A 14,562-nucleotide genomic window follows, 5' to 3' on the forward strand; every position below is an offset into this window, starting at 1 on the left:
ATCCTTTAAAACACAGGAATGTGGGTTAAATCTGATCAATTTCTAAAACATTGCACAAAGTACCATGAGTCAAATAGGCCGCACAGTGTCTGGAGCTAAAGGGGATGAGAAAGTCAGTCTAAACCCACTTAGTCTATGGGTTTTCAGTTTTCTACCCCTTAAAATTCCAGTCACTTTTTCTTATAATAACATAATAATTTACAATTTCAGAAATAACTGGAATTGTGTGGCTCTTAAAATGCTACAGAGAAAAACAGTGCATCACTTCTATGCTGGGTGTTCTTGCAGCATGAACACAGTTATTTGTTTCTTTTAATTTACATCCTCCTCCTGGTCCATTTCTGAAAATCTCTCCTATTAACATCACTACACCTCTAGAGCAATATTTTTTTGTATGCAACATAATGTAACCAAAGAATCTGATTAACTTCGAAGTGACAACAATCTCAATTTTTATGCACCTGCTGGAAGAATCAAATGATGGAAAAGATGTGGGAGAGTGGAAAGCACTCATGCCTTTAAACAGGAGGCCCGAGGGAAGGTCACTGTGGGGTCAGTGATGTACAGACACCCACAGAGAAATCTGTGCCAGCTCGTCTAGACACAGCAGGAAGCACGCTGGGCCGTATGGAATGGTTGATGTTGCCACAATCCAAAGAGGACCTCTGAACGCCTTCTTCTATTTCTGTTCTCAGTCATGCTCCCTGCATGCATGGCCAGTCAGAAAATTTCCCCTCCATTACTGCTTTACTTTGGAGAGGTTACAATTTCCAGTTAATTTTGTAACACAAAACTATAAAAAGAGATCTACACCAACCCTCTTTCTACATTCCAAACAACAAATGCTCCTAATTTATGTAAAAACATAGATGCTGAATTTGTGTGATCACACTATAATAAGTTGTAAATGAGGTATGAAATGAGAAATTCTAGCACAGTGCTCGAAGAATTAAAAAATCACATGTGCTCTCTTAACTGTGTTATGTACTATAATACAGACACAAAAATATTAGCATTTTTTCTAAGAGTGGACTAAATAACTATTCTCTCCAACAGCTGTAAGGCCTTGAAAAAATTTCCCAGTACCTAAGTCTTTTCAAAAGAAGCCTGAGTTCTTTAATTTTCTCTCAAAAATGAAAGACTTTTAGATCGTGTCAGCCTCTGAAGAGACCAACTGGAAGTTATGGTTGTAATTTCTTTAATTCTCTCCTCATTATGCTAGACTCCCATTCTGTTTTATCCAAATGTGATGTGTCAGGCTCCAGCTCTACCACCTGATAGCTCTTTCCTGAGCACACCTGGCAAAAAGTAGCTAACTTGGGAGCCAGGAGTCACCACCAATTTCAGACATCTCTCTTGCAGGGGCCTTCCTAAACTCGGCGAGTATTCATCAGTAACTCACTTCCTATTACATTTTTGCTCAAAGGCCACTGACCTTGTTTGTGCAATTCACTTTCAGCCCTGAACTCCCTTTCCTTCTCTTTTCTGCTCTCCAACAGCTGCTCATTTTGTTCCTCCACTTTTCTTATAAAAGGTCAAGGCCACAGACCCATGCCCTCTTTTCCATTTCAACATCTGAAACCCATTCCGCTGCCCTCCTTTCCTCCCACACTAGTAGAAGCAGCAACCTTCCTCTTTCTCAAAATAAATTTCTTCACGTGTGTCCTGCATCCCTTCTGCCATCTGCTCCAGAAGTCACCCGTAAGTCTCCAGCAGGGTCTCATGCTACTGGCATCCCACTGCTACTTCTATGACTGTAAGACAAGTGAATGAATGAACAAGGACATGGCGAGAGGTAACCCGCTATTCATGTACCTGTAGAAAGTCCTCACCTTTGGGAGGACAAACCTCTATTATTATTATTTTTTTAATTTATTTTATTAAAATACAATTGATTTATGATGTGTTAATTTCTGCTGTATAAGTAAAGTGACTGCTGCTGCTGCTAAGTCACCTCAGTCGTGTCCGACTGTGTGTGACCCCATAGACAGCAGCCCACCAGGCTCCCCCGTCCCTGGGATTCTCCAGGCAAGAACACTGGAGTGGGTTGCCATTTCCTTCTCCAATGCATGAAAGTGAAAAGTGAAAGTGAAGTCACTCAGTTGTGTCCGACTCTTAGCGACCCCATGGACTGCAGCTTACCAGGCACCTCCATCCATGGGATTTTCCAGGCAAGAGTACTGGAGTGGAGTGCCACTGCCTTCTCCAAGCAAGGTGACTAGGTTATATATATATATGTATATATATATGTATATATATATGTATATATATACATACATTCATTTTCATATTCTTTTCCATTATGCTTTATCACAGTATACTGAATTTAGTTCCCTGTGCTATACAGGAGGACCTTGTTTTGGACAAACCTCTATTAATTCAGAGTTTCTGGGAACCTGGTCCTTATATAGACATAGGATTTTGCTTAAGCATATAAGGTATTTCCTCTCACAGAACATTCATCTTCTAAAAGTTGCCTATTTTCTTGTATATATGAGTCAGACTTTACACTTTAAAGACAATATTACTATATTTGTTACTATAATACTGAATGTCCTAGACCTTCAGAAAACATCCTGTTAAGTTCTGCCAAATACAATATCAAAAATATTATTGTCAGTTCATAGGAACCCAGGAATATTATTCCAAGCAGAATGGAATCCAAACCATGTATAGGGCTAACGACTAGATCAGATTAATAAATCTATCATCTTTCAAAGAAACTGAAAAAAAGGACTGCCTTCAATGCTTTACTGTTTGTATGCATAAAAAATTGATAATTTAAGGAGGTAATTCACTAATCATACACACTAGATGCTAAAAGGTAGACCAAGCACCCACAGATCTTACATCACAGGAAATTTACACCATTCAATTCTGCCACACTGCTCCACCTATTTCTCTCTGTTCTTCTTTCTTTCTTCTCCTTTTTCTTTCTCCCTTTCTTCCTTCTCCCTTTTTTCTTTCTTTCTGTTTTTTCTGTTGCTAAAGTATTTAAAAGCAAATCATATCCCTGGATGCCATTCCACATGTTTACTAGTCTCTCTAAATCTTACGCAACTATAATAACATACACCTTAAAAATTAATATATGACTTCTTTAAGAATTCAAGACCAAACACCACATAACATTTCTGGTTATGTTAAAGTGCATTTCCTAGCTTTTTGTTTTGTTTTAAATCGTCATCATCATAGCTTATAATTACTAACCAATGACCCAGTGTCAAGCATTAGACTAAGAGAAGTATATGCATTATCTCATGTAATCCTAAAACAATTCCATGAGATAAGTACTATTCTTATTTTTTTATGATAAGTACTATTCTTATCCTCACTTAGCAGACAAATAACAGCCATAAGAGATGTGAACTCATTTGCTGAGGCTGATGGAGCTACTGAATGACAGTGGTGGGTCCTCTGACTATAGTCTGACCATTTATGTACTATAGAATGGTACCTATAAGACAAGATATACATCTTGAGTATGGAGAGAATTTCAGATATATTTCATGGACCAGAATTGGGTCATGTAAAAAAAAAAAAAAAATCTGCGAGCTAGGACATGGAAGCAACCTAGATGTTCATAGATAGATGAATGGATAGAGTTATGGGCTGTGTGTGTGTGTGTGTGTGTATGTATATATATGTATAATGGAATATTACTCAGCCATTAAAAGGAAAGCATTTGAGTCAGTTCTAGTGAGGTGGATGAAACTAGAGCCTATTAAGCAGAATGAAATTAGTCAGAAAGAGAAAAACAAATATCATACATTAACACATATATATATATATCAGAGAAGGCAATGGCACCCCACTCCAGTACTCTTGCCTGGCAAATCCCATGGATGGAGGACCCTAGTGGGCTGTAGACCATGGGGTCGCTAAGAGTCGGACACGACTGAGGGACTTCACTTTCACTTTCCCCTTTCATGCATTGGAGAAGGAAATGGCAACCCACTCCAGTGTTCTTGCCTGGAGAATCCCAGGGACGGGGGAGCCTGGTGGGCTGCCATCTATGGGGTTGCACAGAGTCAGACACGACTGACGAGACTTAGCAGCAGCAGCAGCAACACATATATATGGAATCTAGAAAGATGGTACTGATGAACCTATTTGCAGGGCAGCAATGCAGACGCAGACATAGAGAAGACCTGTGGACATAGCTGGGGAAGGAGAGGGGTGGGACTAATTGAGAGAGTAGCATGGAAACATATATATTACCATATGTAAAACAGACAGCAAGTGCGGAATTTGCTGTATGACTCAGGGATCTCAAACCAGTGCTCTGTGTCAACCTAGAGGGGTGGGGTGGGAGGTAGGAGGGAGGCTCAAGAAGATGGGGACATATCTACATCTAGGCTGTTGATATATGGCAGAAACCAATACCATAGTGTAAAGCAATTATCCTCCAATTAAAAATAAAAGAAATCTGTGCCTCACCAATAATATTCACCACTTTTTCTTAAATGACAGACTTGAGTATACCGAAAAAGAAGGTAGTTTAGGCAATATAAAATTTATACAGAAATGAAGCATTTAATGAAAATGGAGAGTTTAACTGTGTGATGGTAGAAAAAAACATAAAACTTCAGTCAAGTAAGTGAGTAAGGCACCAGCAAGAAAGTCAACTTTATTTGAACTTAATTACTATGAAAAGACTTTTTGTATTTAATCACCAGGATAAGGCTTTTTTAGAAGCACTACTCTGCTGCTATTTTCTCAAAAAAAAGCCCACGCCAGCAGTTTGCACACACAAGCAGACCTATAATAAGCTGAGAACCCATTGGCAGCACTTAGTAGTAGGAATGTTAGTTGCTCAGTTGTGCCCAACTCTCTGCAATCCCATGGACTGTAGCCTGCTAGGCTCCTCTGTCCATGGGAGTCTGCAGGCAAGATTAATAGAGTGGATTGCCCTTCTCTAGGGGATCTTCCCAACCCAGGGATCAAACCTGGGTCTCCTACATTGAGGGTGGATTCTTCAACATCTGAGCCACCAGGGAAGCCCTGGTGGCACTTAGGTCATATTAAATATATTCTCTGATAAGAATGAAATACATTAACAGATTAGCCTTAAAACTTAGAATACAGTAGTAACCAAAGTAGCAAAACTTATATGGGAAATAGTCAACAAAAGGACTATGTCATTTTCACTGGCCCATGTAACTTACACTCTCTTGTAGATTAACTGACATATTAATATGTAAATAGGGCTTCCCTGGTGGCTCAGATGGGCAAAGTCAACTGAAAGCCTTCTGAAAGGATTCATCATTCAAGAGGCCATTAAGAACACTTGTGCTTCATGGGAAGATGTCCAAATAACATTAACAGGAGCTTGGAAGAAGTTGATCCAATCCTTATGGGTGAGTTTGAGGAATTCAGAACCTCAGTGGACACAGTAATTGTACATGTGGTAGCAATAGCAAGAGAACTGGAATTAGAAGTGGAGCCTGAAGATGTGACTAAATTGCCACAATCTCACATTTATTTATTTATTTATTTTTACAATCTCACATTTAAACCTTGAATGGATGAGAAGTTGATTCTTAAGGATGAGCAAAAGTGGTTTCTTGAGATGAAATCTACTTCTGGTGAAGATGCTGTGAAGTTGGTTGAAATGATAACAAAGGATCTAGAGTATGATATAAATGTAGCTGGTAAGGAGGAGTTTGAAAGGGTTGACTCCCACTTTGGAAAGAAGCTCTGCTGTGGGTAAAAGGCTATAAAACAGCATTGCATGCTATAGAGAGATCAATCATGTAAAAAAAAGTCAACGAATAGAGCAAATTTCACTGCTGTCTTAGCTGAAGAAACTGCCACAGCCACCTAAGCCTTCACTAACCACCATCCAGATCAATCAGTAGCCATCAATATCAAAGCAAGATAGTTCAGTTCAGTCGGTCAGTCGTGTCCAACTCTTTTGTGACCCCATGAATCACAGCACGCCAGGCCTCCCTGTCCATCACCAACTCCCGGAGTTCACTCAGACTCACGTCCATCGAGTCAGTGATGCCATCCAGCCATCTCATCCTCTGTCGTCCCCTTCTCCTCCTGCTCCCAATCCCTCCCAGCATCAGAGTCTTTTCCAATGAGTCAACTCTTCGCATGAGGTGGTCAAAGTACTGGAGCTCCAGCTTTAGCATCATTCCTTCCAAAGAAATCCCAGGGCTGATCTCTTTCAGAATGGACTGGTTGGATCTCCTTGCAGTCCAAGGGACTCGCAAGAGTCTTCTCCAACACCACAGTTCAAAAGCACCAATTCTTCAGCACTCAGCTTTCTTCACAGTCCAACTCTCACATCCATACATGAGCACAGGAAAAACCATAGCCTTGATTAGATGGACCTTTGTTGGCAAAGTAATGTCTTTGCTTCTTAATATGCTAACTAGGTTCGTCATAACTTTCCTTCCAAGGAAAGTTTTTTAATTTCATGGCTGCAATCACCATCTGCAGTGATTTGGGAGCCCCCCAAAATAAAGTCTGACACTCTTTCCACTGTTTCCCCATCTATTTCCCACGAAGTGATGGGACCAGATGCCATGATCTTCGTTTTCTGAATGTTGAGCTTTAAGCCAACTTTTTCACTCTCCTCTTTACTTTCATCAAGAGGCTTTTGAGTTCCTCTTCACTTTCTGCCATAAGGGTGGTGTCATCTGCCTATCTGAGGTTATTGATATTTCTTCCGGCAATCTTGATTCCAGCTTGTGCTTCTTCCAGCCCAGCGTTTCTCATGATGTACTCTGCATAGAAGTTAAATAAGCAGGGTGACAATATACAGCCTTGACGTACTCCTATTCCTATTTGGAACCAGTGTGTTGGTCCATGTCCAGTTCTAACTGTTGCTTCCTGACCTGCATACAGATTTCTCAAGAGGCAGGTCAGGTGGTCTGGTATTCCCATCTCTTGAAGAATTTTCCACAGTTTATTGTGATCCACACAGTCAAAGGCTTTGGCATAGTCAATAAAGCAGAAATAGATGTTTTTCTGGAATTCTCTTGCTTTTTCCATGATCCAGCAGATGTTGGCAATTTGATCTCTGGTTCCTCTGCCTTTTCTAAAACCAGCTTGAACATCTGGAAGTTCATGGTTCATGTATTGCTGAAGCCTGGCTTGGAGAATTTTAAGCATTACTTTACTAGCAGGTGAGATGAGTGCAATTGTGTGGTAGTTTGAGCATTCTTTGGCATTGTCTTTCTTTGGGATTGGAATGAAAACTGACCTTTTCCAGTCCTGTGGCCACTGCTGAGTTTTCCAAATTTGCTGGCATATTGAGTGCAGCACTTTCACGGCATCATCTTTCAGGATCTGAAATAGCTCAACTGGAATTCCATCACCTCCACTAGCTTTGTTCATAGTGATGCTTTCCAAGGCCCACTTGACTTCACATTTCAGGATGTCTCGCTCTAGGTGAGTGATCACACCATCGTGATTATCTTGGTCATGAAGATCTTTTTTGTACAGTTCTTCTGTGTATTCTTGCCACCTCTTCTTAATATCTTCTGCTTCTGTTGGGTCCATACCATTTCTGTCCTTTATCAATCCCATCTTTGCATGAAATGTTCCCTTGGTATCTCTAATTTTCTTGAAGAGATCTTTAGTCTTTCCCATTCTGTTGTTTTCCTCTATTTTTTTGCAATATAGTCCACCAGCAAAAAAGATGAGGGCTCAGATAACGGTCAGCATTTTTTAGCAATAAAGTATTTTTGGATTAAGATATGCACATTCTTTTTTTTCCAGACATAACAATCCTGTACACTTAAAAAAACTATAGTATAGTGTAAACATAACTTTTATATGCACTAGGAAGCCAAAAAATCCGGGTGACTTCCTTTATTGTGATACTGACTTTATTTTAGTTGTCTGTGGTATTTTAGTTGTCTGTGATATCAAACCACAGGTTTGATATCTTTACACAAATCCCCTCTCCCTGATATTCCCAGTCCTGTACCCCAGTTTATACACATCCACACTCTGCCCTTTCTCCCCTTCTGTGGTCCTTGACTGGTCTTCCCACCTGCAATTTCAAGCTTGTTTCCTGATACCTCCTAAGGGACCTTGATCCAGACCTCCCTTCTTCTCTGAGTATACCCTTTCCTATGTTACTGGATCCTTCCTGTCAATTCTTAGTAAGCTCAAGCTTCTTCTACTTCAGTTCCTTAAAAAAATAAAAACAAAAAAACTTCAACAGACACCTTGCTACATACCGGTGATTAAAAAATTGGAAACAAACAGAATACTACTAATATTGAAGTTCATGAGAATGGGTATAGAAAAGTGATTAGGGATATGATGCCTGATGAGACAGCATGTTAAAATACGGTCTCACTGTATATACCAGCTGTGTGGCTTTTGGCAAGTTATTAATCTCTTTGATTAATAAGTTTCCTCATCTGTAATAATGAGGACATAGTTAGTTTTCTGTATCTGTAGGCAATACATCTGCAGATTCAACCAACTGTAGACAGAAAATATTCGGGAAAAAAAAATTCCAGAAAGTTTTCCAAAAAAGCAACTATTTAAACAGGATTTATATTTTATTAGGTATTCTAAGTAGTCTAGAGATGAGTAAGAGTATATGGGAGGATGTGCATAGGTTATATGCAAATACTATGCCATTATATAAAACGGACTTGAGTATCTGTGGATTTTGGTACCTGAGGGGTGTCCTGGAACCAATTCCCCACAGATACCAAGGAAAGACTATATTAATAGTGCCTGCCTCCTGGGGTTGTTACAAGGGATACGTAAGTTAATATTTTTTAAACAGCTTAGAACAGTGTCTGGCACATGGTAAGCAATATGTAAGTGTTAGTTAAATGAAATGAATAGAACTGAATAAAGTACAATTACAGATGCTATCTAGGGAATTGATTCCCGACTTTTCTAGCTATACCCTTACAGCCTTGAGAAATTACAAACTTTCAACCAGACAGATGTGCTCTAAAAATATTTTACTCATATAAAACTTAATTTAGTAAATATTTTTTAAACTAAGAAATTATCTTCTATGGTGAGAAATTATGTCAAAGACTGGGAAAAACTCACTCAAGAAAAGTATGTTATTTCTCCTTATAACTGAGTCCAGTGTATAGCTGTACCCACCATGCAGATGTTGTTAAACAAATGAGGAGGAAAAACTGGAAAATAAGCACGGGCTAGGTGTACTTTAGCAAGATGCTGTTAGAATAAGTCTGAATCTTTTCCCGTACAGTAAAAGGCGTCTGCAACATGTATTAGAGGCTTAATGTTGGAGGCCATCTTCACGCAGAAACTGTTTGGAAATACGAATGGGCTTTCTAAATATCATCCAACATCAATGACAAACTGTTCTAAGTTTCTGTCAGAGAACATACCCCTCCTGGTGCTGTGGAAATACCATGTGCTTCACTGATCTACATGGTGAACTAGAAGGGAGTAATTTTCACGTGCTGACTCCTTTTGCATTTGACATCTCCAAGTACTGACTCAAGGTTTTCATCACGGGCACAGGGCAAGAGTCAGTGCTATTTTGCTATTCTTCAAGTATCTTGAGAAGGACTCAATTTCTAAAACAATTTCTATAGTATAGAATATTTCTGAGGCTTTATATTAGTTTCAGTGTTATCATTACCAATAACTTGTAACAATTTATTATCAGGGCTACCAGTCTCTGGAGCTTTCACTCTGGCTAATGAAATCTTGCTCAGTGATGGAAATGTCCAGAAGCCCTTGATGAGGCTGATGGCGTGGTGTTCAGAGGGCAGACTTTGGGGCCACATGGCTGGCCTGCCACTCTGCTTCACCTCTTACCAGTTTGGTAAACTCAGGCAAGTTTCCTGACCTTTCTGTGCCTGACTTCCTCACCTATACAGTGAGTGCATACAATATATTTCAAGTATTTAAAACAAATTCTGGCAGACATGCTTAATAAAATGCTGGCTGTTTGATTCTTAGAGGAAAGAAGTTAAATGAATAAATTCTAGCCAGTTGTCTGCCTTATGAAAGCAATAAACGTATTTCTTTGCTAATCAAACCTCTACGGGCTTTGTACATGTTGGACACAACTGAGCGACTTCACTTTCACTTTTCCCTTTCATGCATTGGAGAAGGAAATGGCAACCCACTCCAGTGTTCTTGCCAGGAGAATCCCAGGGATGGGGGAGCCTGGTGGGCTGCTGTCTATGGGGCCACACAGAGTTGGACACGACTTAAGTGACATAGCAGCAGCAGCAGCATTCCCTGAATTATACCATCTTTTGCCTACTAAATTTCATTGTTTGGATTGGACTTCAAATGCTGAAAAAGAAAGAAAAATCATGATCTCTTCAGCAAATAAATTACAAGGAATTTAAAAGAGAGAGAGGGAAAGGAAACTACATATGAAAGGTGACCCGTGAAACTTATCAACCATGCAATGGGTGGACTTTATGTGGGTCTCATGAATCACAAATTCCTTATTTAGAATCAGTAAAACAATAATCATCGGTCAATAGCAGAACAAAATACTGACCAAAAACAGATATTTGATGATGTTAAGGGAATATTTATTGGGGCCGCGGCAGGGAAAGACAGTGAAGCCTGGTGCGCTGCAGTCAGTGAGGTTGTGCTGCAGTCAGTGAGGTTGTGCTGCAGTCAGTGAGGTTGCAAAGGCCTGGACATGACTTAGTGACTGAACGACAAGAATTTTTTTAGAGTTTTTTTCTTTTTTTTTTTTCAGATAGGTGTACCCTGAAATATTTACATATGAAAATTTGACCTCAGGGATTTGCCTCTGTATAAGCTGGGAGCAAAGAGGAGGACTGGAAAGGTATGTGCTGAGTCGATCACTGTTGTCACTGGTGGTGGGTCTGTCTGTGAAGCTTTATGACACTATTCTACTTTTTACTACATCTGAAATTTTTGAACGTAAGAAGTTTAAAAAAAAAAGTATGAGTTGACCTTAAAATACTCACACATCCATTGCTTTCTCTAAACCTCATCTGTTATAGGTGATAGTGATGTTATTTACCTCATTGTTTCTAAGATTACATGCCAGAGCACACTGGAGGGTTTATCTTACGGCCTGCCACGTGGTAAACCTGCAAATGTAACTCAAGGAAGTGAGAAGCAGTTATAATCTCTGTATGTATGCAAATCAAGAAATGAAAAAAATATACTGTTATACTTAAAGGAGAAAAACTGCTAACGAGAAAAAAATAACCCACACATCTCACACTGTATTCACTGTTGGGCGTAAGAAGAAATACAACAATGCCTCAAATACCTTATTTTGGCTTTACACTACCTTTTTCTGAGAAGATGCAACTATTTTGCAATGCTCAGCTCTGCCAGGAGCAATGAAGGAAACAAGACTTGTCACCAGTTTCAAGATGAAGAACAAGACAGCGGTTAAGTTAAAGGGTCAGGGCAGCAGCTTTCAACTGCAGAGACAAGAATCAAGCCTGTCCTCAGATCTGTGCATCCCAAGGTCTCTTCAAAAGGTAAGTATGAATCCAAGCTACTCATAGCAAGGTTTGGAACACTCCCTAAAAGAATAATCACCACCGTGTGAAACCTCAGAAAGTTAAGAAAAGAAATCTGAGATCCTTCCAAACACCTAGTAATTATGTATTTTCATTCTTCCTCATTCTTTTGTCAATCAGCTTCATAGAGATGAAGAGTTTGACAGCTGAGAGCCCATTGCCAAATTCATCAAGTGGAAGCAGGAGAGAGAGATTCAGGCTTGATTTCTCCTAGGGACATTCTATATCCTGTGTGTCACAGAGGGAAATGGAGACTAGAGAGAGAGAGGAAGCCGGATGGGAGTGGTAGAGGGAGGAAGGGGTAAGATGGAGAGAGGGGAAGCCTGGAGGGTGGAGGAGGGAGTCAGGCACAGATATAGCCCAATCACATCACAGGCCCAGCTGCTGGGTGGAACCTATGAACTACTGAAAGAGTATTTTGGAAATTCTGCATCCAGGTTTTTTTCTTGCTTTCACCAAGTAAACAGGAATAAAAGAGGAGGAACTCTATCAATCAAAGCCTGAAGGAACATTTCAGAAAATCTCAAAATGTTTATAACAAGACAAAACTGAAAGACAAGCTAATATTAATCTTCAGATCAGATCAGTCGCGTCCGACTCTTTGCGACCCCATGAATCACAGCACGCCAGGCCTCCCTGTCCATCACCAACTCCCAGGGTTCACTCAGACTCATGTCCATAGAGTCAGTGACGCCATCCAGCCATCTCATCCTCTGTCGTCCCCTTCTCCTCCTGCCCCCAATCCCTCCCAGCATCAGAGTCTTTTCCAATGAGTCAACTCTTCGCATGAGGTGGCCAAAGTACTGGAGTTTCAGCTTTAGCATCATTCCTTCCAAAGAAATCCCAGGGCTGATCTCCTTCAGAATGGACTGGTTGGATCTCCTTGCAGTCCAAGGGACTCTCAAGAGTCTTCTCCAACACCACAGTTCAAAAGCACCAATTCTTCGGTGCTCAGCCTTCTACACAGTCCAACTCTCACATCCATACATGACCACAGGAAAAACCATAGCCTTGACTAGATGGACCTTTGTTGGCAAAGTAATGTCTCTGCTTTTGAATATGCTATCTAGGTTGGTCATAATTTTCCTTCCAAGGAGTAAGTGTCTTTTAATTTCATGGCTGCAATCACCATCTGCAGTGATTTGGGAGCCCCCCAAAATAAAGTCTGACACTGTTTCCACTCTTTCCCCATCTATTTCCCACGAAATGATGGGACCAGATGCCATGATCTTCGTTTTCTGAATGTTGAGCTTTAAGCCAACTTTTTCACTCTCCACTTTCACCTTCATCAAGAGGCTTTTGAGTTCCTCTTCACTTTCTGCCATAAGGTGGTGTCATCTGTATATCTGAGGTTATTGATATTTCTCCCGGCAATCTTGATTCCAGCTTGTGCTTCTTCCAGCCCAGCGTTTCTCATGATGTACTCTGCATAGAAGTTAAATAAGCAGGGTGACAATATACAGCCTTGACGAACTCCTTTTCCTATTTGGAACCAGTCTGTTGTTCTATGTCCAGTTCTAACTGATGCTTCCTGATCTGCATGCAAATTTCTCAAGAGGCAGATCAGGTGGTCTGGTATTCCCATCTCTTTCAGAATTGTCCACAGGTTATTGTGATCCACACAGTCAAAGGCTTTGGCATAGTCAATAAAGCAGAAATAGATGTTTTTCTGGAATTCTCTTGCTTTTTCCATGATCCAGCAGATGTTGGCAATTTGGTTCCTCTGCCTTTTCTAAAACCAGCTTGAACATCAGGTAGTTCACGGTTCACATATTGCTGAAGCCTGGCTTGGAGAATTTTAAGCATTACTTTACTAGCGGGTGAGATGAGTACAATTGTGCGGTAGTTTGAGCATTCTTTGGCATTGCCTTTCTTTGGGATTGGAATGAAAACTGACCTTTTCCAGTCCTGTGACCACTGCTGAGTTTTCCAAATTTGCTGGCATAATGAGTGCAGCACTTTCACAGCATCATCTTTCAGGATTTGAAATAGCTCAACTGGAATTCTGTCACCTCCACTAGCTTTGTTCGTAGTGATGCTTTCTAAGGCCCACTTGACTTCACATGAAAATATTAATCTTAGGTCAGTGCCATTTGGAAATTACTGGCAAAGGGGAATGTATATTCCTCAAAAACTTTAGCTGAACGGGAATGAGCAAAAGCATGACCTCCTTTCTCCATTTTACATTCCATACGGTTCATTAAATATTTTTAGAGACCATACATGACACAGACAATGTTACAAAGCCATTGGTTAAATTACACTACCTGGAAACCAAACTTTCTAATACACTTCAATGTGTAAGCAGGTATTATCTCTAAGGAATCTTTCACACCTCTAAAGTCAGTGCTAACCTGTAACATGGATCCTTTTTTCAGGCCTTTATCTTCCCTTTTTAGTGTTGTTGATTTGGGAAGGGGAAAGGGTCTTTTAACTCACTGACTCATTTCCTGCAACAGTGTATAAAGTAGATTTGAAACTGTATTCCCATCATTACTTCCACATCTCATAAATCTTGCACTTGCTGTATAAACCAACACCTTTAAACTCTATGGACACAGTTCACTGTTAGGAAGTAGAAAGTATACTTTCTAGCAGGCAATGAATAACATATAACCTAATTCAAAGATTTTATGGCTATAATTGCATTAAAAATAAACTTCACATAGATTTCCTTAAAAAAAGATTTTCTTTTTACCAGAAAAGAAATACTCCAGGATTAGTTTGTGTTTATAAAATAATATGCAGCTCATTGTTGCCTAAAATTTTCAACACTTATTTTATTAATATTTTTTAAAGTGGGGTACAGTTGGATCATTATGTGTGATTTGTGGTATAATTTTAATTCTAATTTCAAATTAAATTTTTTTCATGTAAAAGATGGTGTGGATTGTGCTCAACTTTAAGATTAAAAAGTTTTTACACATAAAGAAGTCTCAAAAAAGGTTAAGACTTCTGGATAACCACCAAAACATCCATTGTAAGTTTTTCTTAAATACTGAAAACTTGCCATAAGAGAACTACAACAGGTAAGACAGAGAAAGAAAAAAGTGTATGTGAAAAC

The 14,562-nt window shown here is 39.7% G+C and overlaps 1 protein-coding gene across 3 annotated transcripts in view; it reads right to left on the reverse strand.

Moving 5' to 3' along the window:
- Positions 1 to 14,562, reverse strand: part of DOCK4 (dedicator of cytokinesis 4) — a 477,735-nt gene that overhangs the window by 237,732 nt on the left and 225,441 nt on the right. The window lies entirely within an intron of this gene.

This window comes from Bos indicus x Bos taurus, chromosome 4 (genome assembly GCF_003369695.1).
Source record: "Bos indicus x Bos taurus breed Angus x Brahman F1 hybrid chromosome 4, Bos_hybrid_MaternalHap_v2.0, whole genome shotgun sequence".
Taxonomy (NCBI): Eukaryota; Metazoa; Chordata; class Mammalia; order Artiodactyla; family Bovidae; genus Bos; species Bos indicus x Bos taurus.